Raw genomic sequence first — 23,007 nt, 5'->3', positions numbered from 1 at the left:
TTGTACATTAAATTAATATAACTATATAATATCAAGTACACAAGACATGATTGCCAAGTGTGCAACTATAGCTTCTTCAATAACCATACAAAAAAAATATTTTTATTCATATTTTATTTTATAACAAACCGCATGTTATCACATTACAAAATATTAATATGAATTGAAGATAATGTGTTATTATTATTATTATTATTAGTCGTTGATATGACTGGCAGCCGCCATCATCCACTGCCTAATTATTATTTTTTAAATACATTAGGAGGACTAAAAAATAAGACTTTGAGGGCCGCGGGTCAGTTGTAGACGATCATGTTTTTATACGAATACAATAAAAATACTAGAAAAATATTAGAATATGACGTGTCGTAATGTTTATCGAATAAACAACGCACAGTCATACTCGTAAGTTAAAATAACATATAAAATGATAATAATATTAAATTTCCTCCTGAAAACCGGATCGGATAAATTAATTTAACGTATACGCTTTGTAATCGATCATTGCTTTTACTATCATCGATATTTTTTAAAGTTTGATATTTTATTGTATTTTCCTTATTTTATGTAAATAAAAAAAATGTCACCCACATTAATAATATAAACATAATTTTTTGTGAAAATCAACTCTCAATGAATTTGATGACGAATGTTTTTTTTTCTCTTGAGTAAAAATAATATTAATTTAATTAACTTATTAATTTTAAATCGGTAGAGCGTGTCACCAGAGGTTCCTATAAAATAAGTAGCCAGAATATTATCTTTTCTCTTTTTACACATTTTATTTGTTCATACCTATCCGTACAAATTGTAAATATCATTAAAAAAAAAAATCATTCGTATATAATATTATAAATATCATGCCACTAGATAATTTTCTTCTGCAACGACAATTAAGGAATCTTAGATACATTTTTGAGTAACTATAATGCAGTGGAAACGTGTCTAGTAGCATCCTATATTTTGTTAGGAATTTGATTACATTTTTATTTTTATTTTTAATGTTTATTTGTGTTTCTATGACAATAAACAAAGCGTTACGAAAATTGGTTAGAAAAATAATAATAATAATAATAACTTTAGAACATAATAGATGTTGATTTTAAATTTTGATATTTGATATTTTATGAGTTGTGAAAATGTTCTATTGTGAAGTAGGTAACCCATATGAATTGGTAGAATAATTTATGATTAAAAATACACAGCAAGTCGGAACATACAATGAATTCGAATAAAAATATTTACATATAACATTTGAATGGTTTAAAAAAAGAATTATAATGTTGACGTCCAGACCGAGTAGACCGACAAATATTTTTACAACTTACATTTTGGATCAGTCGTTTAATATAATCTGCGAGTATCTACTACTAATTTTATTTCATGGCAAGTAAGTATTTCATTACATTTGATAACGTTCGTGTTAAAATTTGTATTTTTGCATTCGGCGGCCGTAATGAAAAAATAAAAATATATTTTTATTGACACTTTAATGGTTTTTATACGAAGAGCGAACAACGAATCAGAGTACGTTGTTAACTTTACCCGGAGATTAGTAATTGAAGGTCACTTACACGTACCACACTAGTTAGGGCGAATTTACACTCATGTACCAAGTAGCACCTGTAGGTTTCAGCAGTCCTATTACTTAACGACGAGTCGGTTCAATTTTTGGGGGAAGAAAATGCCCCCCACAATGAGAACGATGTCCATTATATAACCATGAACAACCAATAATCTTAAGGCCACATTGTTCTACAGGATTTAAATAATAATATATTGTCCCCGTTCATTGTGTTCTGTTAAGTTTGTTAATTCAGTGATATTTCTCATGCGCCTCTACTACTGTTATTAAAAAGCCGAATGGTGTTTATTTAATATATAAACTAATAAATAAATAATCAACGAATAAACATCATTAAGGTAGGTAGATATGCAATAGTATAGTAATAATAATAATAATAATAATAATAATAATAAATAATAGTTAATATCATTAAACAAACACTTGTTGTATCGGGTGCCATTACTGCCGTCGTCATGTTAAAACAATTAATTAGGATTACGTATTTAAAATTAATTGGTTTCCGTTATGAAATAAGAATATATTTGTCACTCAGAAAGTATGATAGTGGCGAGCTGGAACAAGTTGGCGCATGACTAGATAAAACTTATTGTAATGAAGATTTTTTAATGTGAAAATCGATTCGAAAATCATCAATACAATATACTACGAAGCGTATTTTCGTATGATCACGGTAATTTATTGTCGTACATGCAAAAAAATACAAATGGCATTCATTTGAAATAATAAAATTAATATGAATAAATAAAATATGCTTAATTATTTTTCTACGAAAACATTAAATTTAAAATATTTTTTACGCTTGTTAAATATATTTACGAGTGTTAATTGTATGTATAATAAACTGGCTTCTTAAAAAAAAAAACTTTTTTATGTAGATTATATTTTAATAAAATCAGCAAATACTTTTAGCGAAACACACGCAGGTAACAATATGAATAATTAAAATATTTAGGTTAATAACAAGTCAACTATGTTTTTATTTAAAACTCTTTATACCTACAGTCTCGTCAGTTATCATCCTTGATTTTATACTGGATAATTATGAAATAGTAGTTTTTAAAATAAACTAATCAATTATTTCGTTAATACTGATACTTTGGTACGTTGCTTTTAAGGCATTGCAAAAATAAATCGTCCTCGTGATATTAATATGAAAATATTCGTTACTTTTTCTTAATTAGTTTATAGTAAATTCGATAATCTCGGCACGATGCATTGTTGACGAATAAAAACACACTATTGGAGTTCTAAAAATATTTCACGAATCATTTTTTTGAGAGAGTTTCAGAGAATTTTCTTTTGTACATTCAATGCTGAGGTAAAAATGTCAAGAAAATTGTTGAAAATGGATAAAAAAAAAAATGCGTCCATTTAGTTTTCGTAGATATGCAAAATATTTAAAATTAATTATTTTTGTGTACTATGCTACTAAGTAGTAAGTACTAGGTACTTGCTTTGCTTTGCTTATTTGATCGACCCGATTGGTCGTTTCCTATACCAGGCTGTAGCCTATCCTAGTGGTGGGGGACGGAAAGTCCTAGATGTTGGACACGAGGGGGCTAGTTTTTGGAGGTAGTTTTAGGCGAGGGTGGTGGGGGGGGGCTAGGGGTCTTAGTTCTCTAATGTGGGGGTATCTTGAGAATTTGTTTTTGTGCTGAGGCTTGAGACTAAATTATATAACACATTTTACAGGTAAAATTAAGTCAAAATTTTTAATACTTATATTGAAATTAAAAAAAAAAATCTGGTAAGTGGATATAGCTCTGCTGTACAGTTACAAGTGACCCACTGTAATCGAAGATGTTACATTTAAATTCAATGATATAAAACCATTGTATACGAAAAACGGTTCTGAGCGAAGACCGTCTGCCAGATTATTATAATTACCAAGTAGGTCTATTTTTTGAAATTATTGTGATTAGAGTAAACCACCTAATTAATTGTAGTACAAAGCATAAGTATCTACCTACTACAGTAGGTTAAATTAATTTTTGCCAAAATTAATTACATTTGAAAATGTCATTGTGTGTATGAAATATAATAATATACTCTAAAAGTTTCATAATAATATATCCACCAATAATATTTATAAATTACAACAATATGACTAATTTTACGTATTTTGTCAAAATTCGAACTTTAAATTATTATAAAAAAAAAAAAAAAATTGTAACTATGTATTTTTAATATTTTTCAACTGCCATTGTAACAATATATTAGGAGCATTGTATTAATTTTTGCATTACTATCCAATTTTCATAGGATCAAGGAATATAATTTCATCTCAATAAATATATTATTATTAAATTATTATACGGCCATTATAATTTCATCGCAATAAATATATTATTATCATATTATTATAAGGCGATGACAAAAAAAAAAAATAAAAAACCAACTAATCGACAAACTGCTTAACAAATAAATTAAATAAATAAACTATAAATTAATAGATGTGCATTTTCGATCTACCTGGAATTTATAATTAACTTTATGCATCCTTTCTGTACATTTTATTGCGTTAAATCAATGCAAGAATACGGACCCCGCTTTTAGTTTTTAATCGTTTTTGTACACACCAATTATGGCAATTTCTACAAATGTGTTGTTTTGTTATAATATCTTATATAATATTATATTATCGTATAATAATATTATCTCGTTTGGTATGTTTTGGTATGCGTCTACCTCGTAGGTGTGTTTTTTACACAGACACCCAAATTCGTAAAAAGAGCTCTGCCCGCGTATATTATGTCTTAATAAATAAAATATGATATTATCATAATTTTATAGTAACGAAAAACTCTCGTCGCCCGACGAAGAGCAAACTTAATATTTTATATTGTTAAAATTGTGTTTTACACCGTGTAAATTGAATCTATATAGTTATTGGGTAGTGGGCGTTCACTCTCAAGAAGACGATATAATATATCCATCTTATATTATATTATAATATACCATGTTATAGTATAGTGAGGCAGTCTACCTACTCTCCCACCACGTTTGTAATAAACTTGGTTATTAATATTTGTCTTATGCTCACGGATATATCTACTTAGTTATTTTTAGTGAACTTGACGCTCGCGTGTGCGAATATACATATATATATATGTATTAGGTATACATAATACGGTGTTGTACATATGCATAAAATTATTGTGTACCTATAAGAGGACGCTGTGCGAATAGTTATGTTTGAGCGTTTGAGTTTTAAGAGGCCTAAGGCAGACGTGACTTTATCATAAAGCGTTATTAATATTAATACCTTATACTTACCTAACATACGTCGACTGACGAACCGACTAAATAATAAAATTGGTTCGTTTTCGATCCACGATAACTATTATATGAGTTGTTATCATTATAGATATTTTTTTATAGCAGAAATGTGCCAAACATATTAAGTTCATATTACGACGTACCTACCTATATCTTATTATTAAATTGAATAATGTATATTTTTTTTTGAGTTTTTCAAACGTAATGATTAAATTATTTTAATTATTTTAACCGACCGGAGAAACTTGATTTAATGTTATTCAAATTTTCAAATGTACCTATAGTAACTATCAAATTTTAATTATAAAGAAAATTTTTTTTTTAACCATCTAAAATATTTTGGTACTCGTGTGGTATGATTTGACGTATCTGCCTGTCTGTCATGCATACTCACATGCGTATGTTATATTTTTATTTAATTTGATAAGGAAAAGTACTTATCTGTGAATTTTGAATTATTAAGATAAACAACATATTATTATTATAGCGTCGATACAATAATATAATTATAGCTGTTTATTTGTCATTACTAACATTATGTCTATGGTGTTTAGCTAAAATATATCCACCAACCAACACCCATGATAGCTTACTTTTATACATTATAATATTTTAATCTGTGTTGTGTTTTTCCACCTCGTTGTGTCAAGCAACAGGTTTATTAGACTAAAATATGAATGGTGGCGGTCCATTAAAACACAACACGACAGTCAAATTTGAAGTTTCCTGGGATGACGTAAAAACAACATGACAATTTATAACCTTTTAAAATATTTGATGATTGTCAGCAATACAATAAGTAAATTTAAGTTTAATAAATTGTTATTGATCAATAATAAGTAGCAGTGGCGGTCAAATGATTTTGTGAAGAGGGAGGGGCTGATTTGTTAACATGCACTATTTGATTGTAAAAAAAATATAATTTACGGTTATCAGCTCTTAAACATTGAAAAAAAAGGTCACGGGGTCATCTAGCCCCTCAATTCCCCCTCCCCCCATTCCTTTGGCCACTAATCAGTAGGGAAAATACCGTAAACACATGTAAAGTTTTTTGATAGGTCTAAGAGCATACTACTCGAACGAAGCAGTGGTAGGTAGCATATTATTACACGATGCCAATATTTTAACCATAAAACCATATTTTAATGGTTCAACTACCAAAACTCCAATCACCTCATGGCAATAAAGATTAACCTAAATAACCATATTTTTGTATACCCATCTCTGTCAAACTCATATTTCTTGAATTCCGGGAATACTATATCGAATAAATACAAAAAACATCGACTTCACGAAACTCTATAAAAAAATCCTCGCCAACCTTCAACAATTAGCAAAGCAGTTAATTAATAATACACATACCTACCTGTGGCTGTCCTATCAATGTAAAATTAAATAATTTATAAAATAAGTCGATCTAGGTCAACTATAATTTAGTAATATAAATTATATTCTTAATGTAAATTAATATAAAACTTAATCTGCTAATAACCAGCTCGTCGTTGATAATGCTATACAAATGTTTTTTTTAAAAAAAAAAAAAAACAAAAAAATTACAATGGTGCGCAGTTTCTCACTTACCAACCATTTTGCTAAGGAATTCTTTCCGTGTAATTAGATACATCACACACGCAATGCTTTGAAATAAACATGTTATTGTTAAACAGCTCATATTAAGTTATTGTTGTGTTCATCCACAGTTTTAAATCGAGTAAAATAGAATTTTAATTTTGAAATATATAACTATAAATTGTTTGTTGAAAACCGTTTATAAAAAAATCGGATAGTAGATAACCACTCCTAGTACAGTAAGTGTCAGGTCGTCATTGGATAATATGCAGTACAGTAGCAAAATAGATATGACTAACAAATTGCATTATTAATATTTAATTATAATAAACTAAACTATTATTTATTATTGGAGATAATTCTGACCCGAATTTAATCTAACATATCTTCAAGGGAAATAAAAAATCGAGTTGTCAAGTTTTTCAAGTTATCTCGACTGCAGGTGACTGAACGGTATATTATGAATTTGTATACATTATAGTTACTACTTTGAGTCCATACTGACTTACCGTAGATCGGTGTGAATAGGTTCGCGGTATAAATAGTTAATAAACTATAAATAAATAATTAAATAAAAAATAGTTAGTAAACTCTTAAACTACATGTTTTGAAAATGTAATACGGTATTCTTGTATTATATGTATTGTACTTAAACGTTTCGAATTCCCACGAAAAATATTTTTGGATCACAACAAAACAACTAAAATAGTTGTTCTTTGTTGAAATATCTGATTATGTCCAAATTTCAACTTAAAATCTCTATAAAAAAATGTGTGTTTATATATTTTCCAGATTGAATGGTATCAGTGCGCCAATATGTACGACAATTTATGAGACGCCTATTGTTTTTGAATTTTCAAGTCTTTGCGAATTTTTAACTTAAAGCAAACAAAAAATAATATATCGTATAATGTGTATTTTAAATTGGTATATTGGCAAGGAACCTTGCATTCAATTTCCAAGGATTTTGACGGACATTTATAAATAAAAAATAAGTTCGGCAAATGGTGTCTGCAGTAGGTAGGTGTTTAGAAGTCAAGTAGAAAGGTCACTGTAATGGATGTGTTAAATTTGAATGCAACGATAAACCATTATAATATACGAAAATTGATTCTGGGCGGAGACGGTCAGTCAGTCAATATCAAGTAGGTACCTATATTTTATGATTGGTTATTGTTATTAAATCAATATTCTTTACCATTACAATAAATTACGGTAGGATACATTAATTTTTGCCGGAAACATTTTATTTAATACCATATTATTAGTATTTAACTATTATTATAGATAGTATAATTAATTATTATATAATATTTTATATCAAAATATACTATTGTTATTAGGTATATTTTGGTTTATACCACCTTGCCGTAGAACTAACAGTGTGAATAGGTTCGTTGTATAAATAGGCAATAGAATATTAAATTAACCTGAACATTTAAAAAAATTCATTCCGTATAGTAAAATGTATTGGGTATATACGTAAAAGTATCCCATGAATAATATTTTTGAATTACAACAAAATAACTAACGTCGATATTCTTCGTATGAATAATAATATGTAATTTCATTCAAATTTGAAATTCAATATAGAAAAAAAAATATACAAAATGATAACACAAATATTAAGTGGACATTTCGACTCTTCTAATGGTTATTTGTTTTTAAGGGGGATGCAGCCGATGAAAAAAAGTGACTTTTAGACCTAGACAAAACTGGAAGAATTTGGTTTGACAGATTTTAATTTTGAAAACGGATTATGATTGATCAACAAGTTTAATAGGGAATGATCGAGGCGATTTTGAATATTTTTTTTTCAACTGTGATATCCAAGAATAAAAATACTATTCATTATGACACTAATAATAATTGGAATATTTAAAATCACCTCGATCATTCTCTAGTAAACTTGTTGATCAATCATAGTCCGTTTTCAAAATTGAAATCTGTCAAACAAAATTCTTCCAGTTTTGTCAAGGTTATTGGTCTAAAAGTCACTTTTTTTCATTGACTAAAGCCCCTTATTCCAGCCTTCTTAAGGTTTAGGTTAGGTTATTTTTATGATACGAAATTTAAATATATTGAAAAATATTATAACAAACAAAATAAATATTTAGATTGTTCATATCTACATTAGTTTTGACTTTTGACAAACCCAGCTGCAGTCTCCTTAAATTATACCAAAAAAATTATTGTAGACCCTCAAAATTATTATGGATTCACTTTTCTACCAACAAAAATATGTAGATATGTATAAGCATTTATATTGTTCGAAAAAGTGATGACAGACCAAAAAAAAAAAAATGAATACACATCATTATATTCATTGCCTCGCTCAAAATCTAAAATATAATAAAATATTTTACTATTGTTTTCTAAATTATTAAATTAAAATTAATATAACGAGATAAAAATTTATATTATAATGTTTTGATACATGTGAATATAGCTATCGTTTTTTAAATTTAATAATGGAGAAGAAAAAGAAGAATGGATTTTTAAACATCAATCCACCATGTAAATAAATTATTATTTGAATTTATTTATTATTATTATTATTTTCAAAATAGGTAATGAAATTTAATTATATCATTTTTTTAACAACAATTTTTTTTTTTCATAAACAAGTTAAAATGTTAAAGCTAGGTTAATAATATACCTTAATTTTAACTTTTTTTAAATTTAATTGTCACTTACTAAATATTCGACTAATTAACTGTTTTTTATTGATAGGTATAAGCTCAATAAATAACTAGTTTCTTTTGATCAAATTCAAGTTGCATTAATTTATAAATAGTTAAATAATAAATATAATACAATTAATATTGATGTTGCATATTGCATGAAGATTTACTAATTATTATTTACAACCATATAACTGGCTATTTCTATATTAAAAATTAAAAAAAAAAATGACCTAACTTAAGCTTATATTGTAATTTTCCATATAACTTTTTACATAACTTAGTTAAAAGAAGAATTAAAATAACTATTATCTCTAAACGTGTTTTAATGTTTTCTATCAAGTTAACTTAACTCAATTATAAATTATCATTAACTTGCTTAGGCTTCGTTATTTTGGATGGTCTTGTCCTTGACAAACTTCTTATTCAAATTAAAATCGAAGTATCCTTAAATAAAATATTTATATTATCATATTGTTATACAATATATCAGAAGAATATCGGAAGTTATAATTCATTACCATTAGATTTAGTGTAAACATTTTACTATTCTTGTTGAAATATTATGATAATGTAAACGAGTATACAAATATGAAATATAGATTGTTAATAACATATTAAGAAGTACCAAAATAAAGAGTTACTCAAAATCATTCTTTAATTATTAGATATTTTAAATTTAAATTTAATAAACAATTTTAAATCATATTGCACTGACGAAAAATGTTTTATCCATATCATCAGTGTTGGGGAGTAACTTAACTTAAGTTACAAGTTACTGTAACGAAATTACTTTTTAAGTAATTTGATGGTAATTTAATTACATTTTATTGTAAGTAATTTATATATAATTTAAGTTACTTTTTTGTAGTAATTTTTACTAAATTACTCGTTACTTTTTTTTTGGATTAATACATTTTTAGAACGTAGCCTGTAGGTATTGATAATGAGTGTAAATATTAAAATATATCATATACCTAATTATTATAATTTATAAGTAGAATTTTCTAAACTTGTGATACTAAAATACTTTTGTTATTATAGCTATTTACTATTTGACGATAAACTGTTATTTTTAGAATGGAATTGTTATCTTTACTCTGTGTTGTGTCACCGCGGTCGCCCGCAGCAGGCTCACGACGTCGACGTCTGCTTGTACAACAGTGTTGTTGGAACTCAATAATAATAATAAATAATTTAATAATACTAAAAATAATAATAATTATTATTATTATTATTTATTGCTTATTGTAATTACCCAGAAATTCGTTTCTTGTAATCGGTGACTATTGTCTGTCGTCGTCCGTCGACGATCTAATCTTATGAATTTCTGATACCTATTACTTATTAGTTATGGCTCGTTAGTTCATTACGATTTAAGTTTTAGATTATTCGACAATTCGACATTTGTGAACACTGGATTTTATAATTTTGAAGTGCATTTTTGTGTATAAAATGGAATTAGACTGTGAAAGTGAAATACGTGATTTAAGTTCAAAGGTATGTCAGTATTGAAAAAGAAGAAGCCACTGACATCCTTCAAAATGAAATAGAATATTTCAAACCTGTTAATGATAATAGTTTAGAGCAAAATCAACTTGAGGAAGTCAATGATAACATTATTTTTGATGAAGATATAGAGCATTCTAATGCTTAACTTGAACGTTTTTTATTTACTACTTTTAATGGTGATTTAACTATTTTAAAAAACATGCCAATAATGAGATTAATTTTTCTGAAATATAATACTGCTTTACCCTCAAGTGCTTCTGTTGAACGTTTGTTTAACATAGCAGGAGATATATGCACTAAAAAGCGATCCAAAATTAGTGACAATAATTTTGAAAACGCATTGTTGTTTAAAATAAATTTGAAAAATAAAGATTGATATTTAATGTGTAGCAAAATTAGTATTAATTGTTAATAATTTCATATTGTTGATAGTCATTATTTAGTTTGTGTATTGTCATATAGGAAAAATAGTTATTAAGCTCCAGTGATATAAAAAAAAAAAAAGTAACTTCTATTGTAACTGAGTTACTTTTAAAACTCAAAAGTAATGTAACTTGACAAAATGAAAAAAAAGTAACTTAAAAATAATTTAGTTACAATTTTGATTAGTAATTAGTAATGTAATTTAATTACCCAAAATAAGTAACTTCCCCAACACTGCATATCATTAATACTGCTATATTTTGTGGCTTGGTTGGCGTTGTGGTTGCATTCAGTTACGAAACGTGTTCTAAGTGCAAGCACCGGCCAGTGTCACTGGTTCCTGGATGGGTAACCACCCGAATCGTTACACGCCGTGTACCCGCGTGTAGGTACCTTCCACTACAACACTGGACCGTATGTCAGATAATATATTGAAATAAATACTATATGGGTCAATACCGTACATCGTAGAACGGTGTGCATAGGATGGTGCGATGTAGATAGCTTAAAATAATTAGTCTAAATATTTTAAAAATTGCACTGCGCAGCGTGGAATATGATAAAATACGGTGGCTCGGGGAACATTTTCATAACCCCCAGATTAATATTTTACTGATCGCATAAGTTTGTGGCGTGTATAACAGCTGTTGCGTATATTGCACATTAGAATAATATATTATCATAACATAAACAGAAACAACAAGTTTGACTTTTAACCTCACTCTCGCCAATTTATTTTCACATACCATGTAAACACTGTTAAGATGCGTACAAAGATAGTGTCGTTTACTCGTTACGAAAACGAATAATAAGTTACCATGGCGGTCACAAGAATAACCTTTTTTTTTTTTTTTTTGTATTTTTTGTTTCAACAAAGGTAAAATTGGGCTGGGCTGGTTTTTTTTTCTAACTAATTTTCACGAGGTTGATTTTTGTAATGCTTCGTTTATTGCCATAGAAATGCTTATCAACGATAATCAAAAATATATATATATATAAATATATAATATAATATTAAATGAAATGCCTAACAAATTGTAGCATGCTACTGGATATTTTTTCACTGAATAATACCCAAAAACATATCTATGATTCCTCAATTTTCCTTGCAGAGGGAAAATATCTAGCGGCATAATATGTTACTTATAAATTATAATATACACGATTGAGTAGTACAATGAGCACAACTAATGATGATGTGGATTCATATAGTGTATTATTAGTATTGAAATAAAGTAAATTAAATTAAATTAACTAAATTTCAGAGGGTATTTGTGTGAAGTGTGAAGTTTCTATCCATTGATGGAACTATAAATTCACCATGCCACTACTTAGAAGTGGTGGTTAGTCACCTAAAGGTCATGATACCTCGTTCGTCTTATAAATTTGATAATCGTAACTATATTGTATTATATGATCTCGATTCGTCAATGTTATGAAAATAATATATCGTACCTATATTGTTTTATTGTTGTCAATTAATAAGAGAGACATTTTTCATGTCCATGCGATTAATATTTTACTGATCGTGTACAACTCCCAGCTGTTGTGTACATTGCACATTAAAATATCATAAATTCATCACATAAAAAGAAGTAACCATTTTGACTTACAACTATACTACGCGGACGATGTGAACACTGCTAACATGCGTGGGTACAATTTATTAGGCACCGACTTTACGACAACTAATAAGTGACGACAGCAGTTAGAAGTTATACCTATGACAATCGTAACTCCGATCGTAACTATGTATTTTATTATACGGTCTTGATAATACATATTATAATATCGTATAATGACTATAGTGTTAGCTATTATCGTTATTAATTATGATTCGATACCACGCGTCGTAGATCGTGTGCAGAAAATAGTGATATTATAAAATATATCTTAGAATAACAGTCTAAATATTATAAAATGTACGCTGTTCATCATATAAAATGATCAATTACGGAATGGATAAAGGTTTCAAGTCTCCGAAATTAATATTTAACTGATCGCATGAATACGCGGTGTGTGCAGCAACCGTTGCGTACATCGCACATTTCCTATATCATAACGTCATAAAAATTATGTTAATAACGAGTTTGACTTTTAACCATGCGCTCGCCAATGTATAGTCACAGGAGACTTGAACGCTCCAAAGATTCGTACAATAATAATTAGACAGCGTCGTTACGACAACTAATAAGTGACGACGGCAGTTAGAAGTTATTTGACAATCGTAACTATTTTATTATGCAGTCCCGTTTCGTTATCACATAATATTAAACGCATTCAATTTCTCAAAATATTATGGTCTTAACATAGGTTAAAGGTAGGTCTGAGTTAAAAATAATTTTTTTTTTGACGTCTTAATTTTTCTAATATATTTTTACAAAATGAAATATAAAAGTGGCTTTCTGAAAAAAAAAAAAAACTAAAAATAACAATTGCAATTTGTAGAAAGCTGCTCATTGAAATGGGATGATTTACAATCAATTGTTGTTTTGTATAAATACCACTGAAATTACACCGCACATTGGGTGCATACCTACTATCTACATAATATTTTCAAAAATATAATTTACAGAATACCATAAAAAATGACAATATAAAATCAGAAATTTTTTTACACAGCGGATCTCAGATCTCAAACCATAACCTTGGAAACCAAACCTTCACCTTTAACGGAGATGAACGATAGTGGGTGGAAATGATACACGCCACTCAAATGTACATTAAAAGACAAAGTCTAAAATTGTTGTATCTTATTAACTCAAAAACTGAAATATGATATAGGACATAATATATATTTCCCACGTAAGACATTCATACGAATAAGAAGAAGCCCAAAAGCCAATACCGAACCATACTGACCAGTGATCCATGTAACCACACGTTAGACATTAATTATCTTCGAAAACATTAATGTTTTTTAAAATATTTTTTTTTTACATAATCTTAAGTCGATGAGCGAGTTCGGTATGTTCTTATTCTCATTATAGAGTATATTTTCCTCCAGATATTTGGGCATCGACTTCCGAAACATTAATTTGGAAAACTAATGCCTGCAAATCTTTTCACAGTAATTTTATTAAAAGCTTTCCTATTCATCATCCTCATTTTTATGATTTTATGGATAAAATAATAAAATAATACAAATGGATAAAATTACTAGTATAAACGATCCTTATAAATTTCAAAACATGAAATTTCGAATTTCGACCGATGGACGATAGCTGTTGCCAACCACCGACCGATACGCGAAGGCGGTGTGTTCCTACTCTGATTACAGAGTATGACAATTACCATATTATTATAAAACTGGCGACCTGCATTCACACAATTATATAAAAGCTGCGCACCCCGTTTACTGATGCTGACTATGACGTGAGCCGCGTGTGCATGAAATATTTAAATGTCCACCGATACAATCGGACAGCGATTGCCACAACACCCACGACAATAATGGCCGCGCACGAATTATCGCCATAATAATAATAATAATAATAATTTCATATTGTTCTGGGCAGCAGTCGAACCGCTCGTGAGTCTCTAGCGCGCCCGTCCCGCAATCTCGGCTGCATCGATGTCTCTAAAATATTGGTTTTGTCGTAGAATTACAATATTATACTCAATCGACGGTGTAAGAGACGTGTTTGCATACGGTACGAGGTGGCTTTCGCTGCTGCCGATCGGCATAACAATAAATAATAATAGTTAATAGACCGATGACAATGTTTTTTTTTATATTTTGCTGCCAATACAATTCAGGTATATTATATAATATTATGTGCATTTGATTTTACAATATTATAATATTATTATGGTTAGGGTTTTTATATTTAAAACAAGTGGGGGGTGTAATTTTGAGGATACCACGCCCCGTACTGCAAAATACCCCGAATTCGGCGAAAATCAAATTAAATTACAATACATTTCAGTGCTATGCGGGAAATCCACAAACTCGCAAACCGCTTTTTAAGGCACAACGCGATTGGACATGAAAACGATATTATATAATAATTGATTATACGATAATATTACTATGCAAAATAATGAATATTAAATTATACAGAATAGTTTTATTTTATCGTTATTACTTATCTAGGTATATATTAGCTATTATAACTACAGCTTACGCGAGACGTTTTTATCTAACTAATAATATGTCGAGTTTTAAATTACCTATTAGAATAATAAGTATATATTATTTTGTAAAAATTATACCTATCTCTGCACACCCGATGATATAATAATCAATAATGATAACTGAAAAACCTGTTTTGTTTGTTAACTACCTATAGGAAATGTGTGACCTTTTACGATCTTTTATATAACAATTATTACTTAAAATATTAAGACAAATAATACTATGTGATTAGTTAAGACGGTTAGTTGTATAAGAAATGCATACATAATATAATATATAAACTATATAGGCACACGATACTGCCGCTGGTACCAACACGAAGAAATGTATTAAACAACAACTTTTATAAATTATGTGAAATTTAAATAATGCGCAATAATTATATTTTGCATTTAGTGATTATAAAATTTAAATTAATATCATGTATTGTATTTCAAATTAAATTGTCCATGCTTAACACTTGAACAGATATTTATAAACATAATCCGGTTTACGCTCGTATGATATCCGTTATTTTAAAATTAATATTTTTTCTATTTTAATTTTTTTTTATGGATTACCTACAATTTTATAACTTTAGTTTGTGTGCTTGTTGCATAACAGATTATACGTTTAATACCTAGCTAAAAAGCTCAAATGGAACTATTAAAAGAGATTTAAAAAAAAAAACGAAAATGTATTAGCAAAAGTCTAGTACGTCATCGTAAATAATATTTAACAAAATTTTATTTATTTAAAAATTTAAATCATTTGAATCCAACTTATATGGAAACACTGTATTAAGTTTAGACACTATAGTCTATAATTTAGTTTTGTGTTAGAAAAAAATGAAGTACCTACTCTAGCGTTGTATGAACAAATTAACTTTTTTTTAACTTTTAGTTAACAAAAAATGTGTATTAACTTTTAACTTGACTGAGTTAACCTATAGTTTTAACTTTTAACTTTTTGTTATTGGTGTATATTAACCTAACTTAACTAATTTAAAAAAGATCATTAACTTGCCCAGCCTTGGGGAAAACCATTTATTAATGGTTTATTTATTAATTAACCAGCTATTAATTAATTTCAATATTAATTATTAATCGAAATTATAAAAATATAACATTTATTTTTTCTATACTCCAATGATGTCTAAAATAACAAAAAAAAAAATGGGCAAATGTCGAAATATTATGTACCATAAAAGTTTCACAGTATAAATCGTTTTTACTTCATGAAACAAATTCTATGCTTTATTAGCATAATAATATCATACAGTAAACAAGAATAAAATAATATATCGAAATGCATACAAATCCGCGATCATACTCATTATCTACGTAATTTTTTTTATCAATTTATAAAATTTATGAAGACACGTGGTATATGTTAATTATTTAATGCAATTAATACAATTGTATGTAATTATACGTAATACACCCAACGCATTTAATCGTTAATAATATTAATTATTCATATAATATATTGAGCTTAAGGTTAGATCAATGGGATATTGGATTAGAAAGGTCAACTAAAAAAATGTTTAAGCTTGATTTGTTTTTAAATATGCGCTTATTACACATATTTTAATAGTTTTTCGAAGCAATAAAGTTGATCACAAAGCGAATATAGATATACCTTTCGGCGGGAGTCATAGGTAAAATTTTAAAAATCATATAACATGCATTTATTTGAATTTAGTATAATATTGTATTTGCATTAATAATACAGTACGACCATACTTTGTTCGATCCAATTTCATATTTAATTCATCAAAATAAACTTGGCAAGACCTTAGGAAGGTTACAGAAATCATATAACTTTATTTATAATAATAAATATATATTTATATAGACACCATTATTGACAGCATTTTGTAATGATAATATTATAATAGCTTTATACTAATATTATTCGTTATTATAATGTTATAATAATATTTTTAAACAAAACATTTCTGTCTATGTTAACATGCTATGCTAGACAAAGAACACCTGAAATGTATGTTTTTTTATACATAATATTGATTACACTAAATTATTGTAAAAATAATATTTTTTATATTTAAAACGAAAATATCACCTGGAGGTACTTTTATAGCGTTGTCTCGTTGATTGTGCAATATTTAATATAGGTACCGGCTGCAGATGTGATAGAAAAAAATAACATTCCTATTAACATTGCAGACCAATTCGTGGTAATGTATCTCATGTACAAATTCGATTCCGCAATAACATAATTATTTAGGGCCCCGTAGGCTGTGGCTCATTTCAGCGATAAAAATGTATTTTAGAATATGATTTAATTGTTCGATTCAATCCGTTTTCGTAGGTCCTACAATGTCGCTATGATCAACAAGTGACTTTTGAAAACGATGGGCGTGAAAACTTTTCTAAAATTCGGTGCAATAATTATTTATATAATATTATATATGATACCATATAGTAAACTTGAAAAACTGCTACCACGGCCGTGGCCATTCCGTCACCATTGTGGAAAATACCTTTGAATGTCGCAGCATAATGTATTGTTATCGTTAATATTATAAAATATGCAAAACTAACGGGAAATAGAAAAAAACAAAAACATTTCGGACAAGTTTTTGGAACAATGTCAAGTCGTGTAACTGGTATATAACACGTTATTATTACCTATATAATATAATATAATACCATTACGCACGCGCTGTTGTACCGGTTACAGAAAAAAAAAAAAATGAATGTTTTCATTATTTTGTAAGAGAATAATATTATATTTTACAATCTGTACACATATTAAATGCGGTACGATAAGCAATAAGTATATAGAAAAAAAAAAAATAATAATGACACACGGCCAACCTGGCTTGATTGAAGGGGGTGTCCATTGACATCATTGACTGCCTACTTCAAGTAACGACTATACAGGTCATTACATTATACTATTATGGTATAGGTGTACGTAATATTTTTTAGTGTGCGTGAATAATAGGTAGGTATGCAGATTTGCAAAATGTGGTCTTTTGTGCAGCAATAATTCTGCGTGTCATGCACGGACGTCATGTGTGATAACGATAAATAATAATTAATGTCGTTGAGGATTTCCCTTAAATTTATCTTATGAGTTAAGCTAACACATTATCACGCGTTGTACAATCGGTACAATTTACTATTGAAATAATATCACATGTTTAATAATACTCTTGATATCCGTCGACGATTGCGTATGCGTACGAAAAATTGCGGCTGTATTGAATTTTAATAAAACAAAAAAAAAAAAACAGCAAACGGTTTGTGTTTATTATTTTTAAATCAACGCGACTGTGATTTTTAATAAGAATTTAATAATATTTTTGATAAACGAAATTTGCGGGTAGGAGGAACTCTCCAAACGTTTTGTACAAACTGTATAATGTATCGAATTTATTTCACAAAAAAAGTAAATATTAACCGGGTATGATTCGTAATATTCCATTTAATATCCAGGAAATCCACACGTGGTTTCTGGAAAACTCGTTGTATTATTCCGAGACTCGTTAACAATAATAATAATACCACCTAATAATCGTTCAAAACATATTTTTAACCACTAATGAAAATGTATTTTTTCTTAAGATCCGAACCGTACCGTGTTAACAGGGTTTATTTTTTTGAATTATAGTTGTCAGTATTAATATTATTATATTATTACATAAACACAAATATTTACCTGTTGTAAATTTCGGCGCGTAGTGACGCGCAGTGACTTTTGACTGAGAATCGAGTGCAATTAATATAAAATAATAATTTTATGTTTAAGGATCGAAATTCACTTTACTAAGCGCATCGCCGTCCGACTTGTAAAAAAATACCAAACACGTGTGTACAGTTTTCACTTTTGCAAAGAAGTATGAATCGCGTGTGTGAAACCGATCGTTACTGAATGCGTTTGATAAAAAAACACAACGTGGTCGCTGGAAGTGATAGTTATTTATTTATTTTTTTACGATGTGTTGTAATGGGTGTGTAAAAATCGCTATAGCCGTATGATCGGCCTTATCTAATTCACCATTTCGTTCTTCACTAGTATCCCACCTATACAAAATATAATATGTAATGCGATGTAAACTATATAACTCACGGACGTTTTATTTTGTATATGATTATTTATATTAAAATAATTATACCTAATTTATGCGATTTCTGCAGTAGCCACGCCACTACGGCAGCTCTACTGCATCTAATATAACATTTAAACTAATCGTATAAAATATTTCGTACGCGTTATAAACAAAAACACAATATTATTTATAGGTACACGCCGTAGGCATTTGCAATCCTTAGAACATTCTTTTAAAACGCATAGGTGCCTCTCTTATAGGTAGATATGTGTTGCGGAAATGTGTTTTCATTGAATACATTAAAACGTATTTTTAAATTTCATTAAAAATATCTGTTTTTATAATATTATATCATATAACATGCCGTAGTTATGGTACCGTATAATTTGTGTTGGAAATCTCATCATATTATATTATTGTGGTGTAAACCGTAAATACTCCCTGTATCATACGACTCTATGTAATCTAGATATAAGTATATAACCCAGGCACCTATACCATTTTCGTAATACTCAACGACAGTCTAGAAAATTGTAATTTATTTTCAGAAAATCGCCCCAATCCTTGAATTTTCCAATAATTACACACGTTGTACGTTACGGCCAACGGGTATGATGTTTTCCTAGTTATTTCGCATCCTTAATGCACTATATTATGTTTACAACAGTTGTGCTTAATATATTATTATTATGTACCATTGAAATTGTAAATATTCAAGTTTATAATAATATCACACGCTATTCCATCCGTGCGCTAAACCCGAGCATTCGTATGCGCAATCAGGTACAGACTTTATAGTCTGTAAACGAGGAAGTTATAACAATATGCGCCGCAAAATATAAACACATAATATTTTTATAATAATTTTAAAATCTCACAGAGTCGATAGCACAAACTTCGACCGCTATTGGCGTGGGTTAGGTTAGTTAGAGGCCAATGTTTTGACCAGAAACAGACTGAGGGCTAGGCGGCTGGGCTGGTAAGTTTTTAGGAGACCTTAAGCTGACCAAATCTGTACAAACGACCACCGAGCGACTCGTGTTACGATTTTTGTTCTAAATGAAATGACTTTATAAGAAATTTGCAAAAAAATGTCAGCGATCTAAAAAAGTTCGACATATAGGTAACATTGCAATAGAATAAAACAAGCTACTTGAACATTGCCGAGGCAAAATAAATAGATATGTCGGCAACTTTGTGATACACACAAAATGGCGTACGTCGTTCGCCTATTTATCAATATTGTTATTGTATCACACTTTATCACATTATCGCATATATTTTAACTATATTTAGTCCAATGAGAAGAGCCAAACGCCATCAGCCATATTTGCGCGGAATCTATTGTAAACGTAGATATTGCTGACATGCATATTTATTTTGTCGTGAACATTACTATGTAAACCTTTTATGATACAAATTAAATAAAACAGTTTCAAAAATAAATATAACGTTTTTAATTTTACAAATAGTAATTACATAATTTTACTAATCTGATCGGTCGACAGTCGGACCAGTCGGTCCACCCCCCGAACATCCGTTATTTAATTATAAATAATAATACAACAATATATTATGAGTGGTATATACTGATATACAAATAAAAATCGCCAAACTTCGTGTGATACAACACTAAGTATAAAAAAAAACAACTCTAAAAGTTATGATAATATCATATTTTCATATAGTGTGTTACCAATCAAAGGTTTTAAACTTTTAAAATCGCCAAACTAAGTTAAATTATTATCAGATTGTTTTAACATAAATTATATTAATTGTTCAAAGACTTGGCTGTAAAATTATATCTCAACTTTTAAAGCGGTTTACTTTTTTTAAACTTACCTACCGATTTTTTACATGGAGTTTAGCGGAGTGCTTTTGTTTGTATTAGTTTAACAAGTAATAACTAGGCACTTGCATTGTAACTTAAAACTTTTCGGCTTCATTTTCAAGACTTAAGAAAAATAAGAAATTCTTAAAAAGATAAAAATAATAAATTTTGTATTTACCTGTAGGCTTTTGTGTAAACAATGAGGCACCAAACACACCAACGCATCAAGAACAAATGATCGGAATTCGGAATAGTTATAAACTTTACAGTAGTAACGACACAAAGGATTCGGAATAGTAATAAACCTTACAGTAGGTAGTAAATACAAAGAATTTGGAAATTACTCATAATTGACGATAATTTATATTAGTCGAACTATCGTTGTAGTAGGTACCACGAACTAAAGACATGTCTTAAAGTTTGTGTAGTTTGCATCATGAATGAAAATAAAGTTTATAGATAATAATATGATTTATCAATGCTATGACCATAACAGCTATCATTACATAATTTCGAAAAATTTATAATTTACTAATAATTTGCATATGTTTTGTATTGTTTCCTTCGTTTTCGGCCGTCGGCAACGATTACACCATTGTGGTGTGGGATTCGAAAAAAGTATTGAAAATAACAAAATATATAGCTTGAGGGCTGAGTATAAAATGTCTAGAAGGCCTGGGTGAGTACGACACCCATTTTATAAAATACGTCACAAAAAACTTTTAATGTCAACATAATTATTATTAATAATATATACTGTACAAATATACGTAATACTTGAAGAGTTGCTATAAAAATAAATTACTACTTATAACCGAATAATATGTTACGTTTTAATTTTTAACTAATTCGTCGATGTCTCCAATTATGATAACATCACATTGAATTTTTTTTTAGACTGTTTCAGTTCATATCGTTTATATTATATTATGATATACGTTTAAACAATTTTAGTTCATCAATTTATATACGTAGATGGCTGCAACAGGCCAACGGTTGACGACAGGTTGTTTTTGTCGACAAATACTCACACGTATAGCTCGCAGATGTATAACGGAAGAAAAAACTCTATTTCGTACCATATTTGATGAGTGAACTTACTCGTAGATGATTTCGAAAACCCAATTTTAAGTACAGTGCATTAGTGTTGTTCTTTGGGCAATTTATTTATAGGTTCATGCAGTACTCATGAGTACCTAACAATCAAAACAGGTTTCAATCAAAAATTACTTACGCCATCGCACTTTGTCATTGTGGGTCGTACATCATCGCACATAGTTTGACTGCATTGGCCTGGAGTCCCAATATTTAAAAAATATTTTAACGAAACATGGTCAAGACCTAACTCGATATAAAATTATAACTGGCGTTTTATTTGTTTGTTTTTTTTTTGAGAGAAAGAAAGAGAGAGAGAGAGAGAGTACTCAAAAATAATATTTTTTTATAAGATGAAGAACATTGGCTTAACGTTTAAAGCATAATATCCAATCCATTTCACAGAGAAAATCGGTATAGAAACTACGAAATATGCGGGCAAAATCAAAAAATATGGTGCTGTGTCTCCCCTGTTTAGTAGTGTCTTTGTTACCCAGTAATCCCAAAGCTCCACAAGAACTGTACAGTAATAGCACGAAACAAAACAGCATCAAATGTGTGGCCAATCATCTTAGACCTCCTGGCCTCTCGGAAAAAAAGGCTACCGCGCGGGACACATTCTTCGACAGCACAAGTTTTTACACTTATTTCTGGTTATTTTTGTGTGTTATTTAGGTTATCAACATCCTATCTCTAGACTTATAGGCTATAGCAAACTTACTAATCTCACAATCACAATTTTTATTTTCATACATTGAAATTCTCAAAACATTGTGCTTTGGAAAATGAAATTGTTGATTTGTAATGACTTTAATTTATCTAAAAAAA

At 28.7% G+C, this 23,007-nt stretch overlaps 1 protein-coding gene across 1 annotated transcript in view; it reads right to left on the bottom strand.

The window, feature by feature from the left end:
* The window catches only part of LOC132952983 (glucose dehydrogenase [FAD, quinone]-like), a 33,439-nt gene extending 14,346 nt beyond the window's left edge, over window positions 1-19,093 (bottom strand). The window contains exon 1 of the mRNA XM_061025518.1: window positions 18,863-19,093. The gene's annotated coding sequence lies outside the window, so the exon portion shown is untranslated. The remainder of the gene's footprint in view (window positions 1-18,862) is intronic.
* Between the last annotated feature and the right edge of the window lie 3,914 nt (window positions 19,094-23,007).

The sequence above is a fragment of the Metopolophium dirhodum genome, chromosome 9 (assembly GCF_019925205.1).
Source record: "Metopolophium dirhodum isolate CAU chromosome 9, ASM1992520v1, whole genome shotgun sequence".
NCBI classification, from domain to species: Eukaryota; Metazoa; Arthropoda; class Insecta; order Hemiptera; family Aphididae; genus Metopolophium; species Metopolophium dirhodum.
This window is presented reverse-complemented; position numbering and strand designations above follow the sequence as displayed.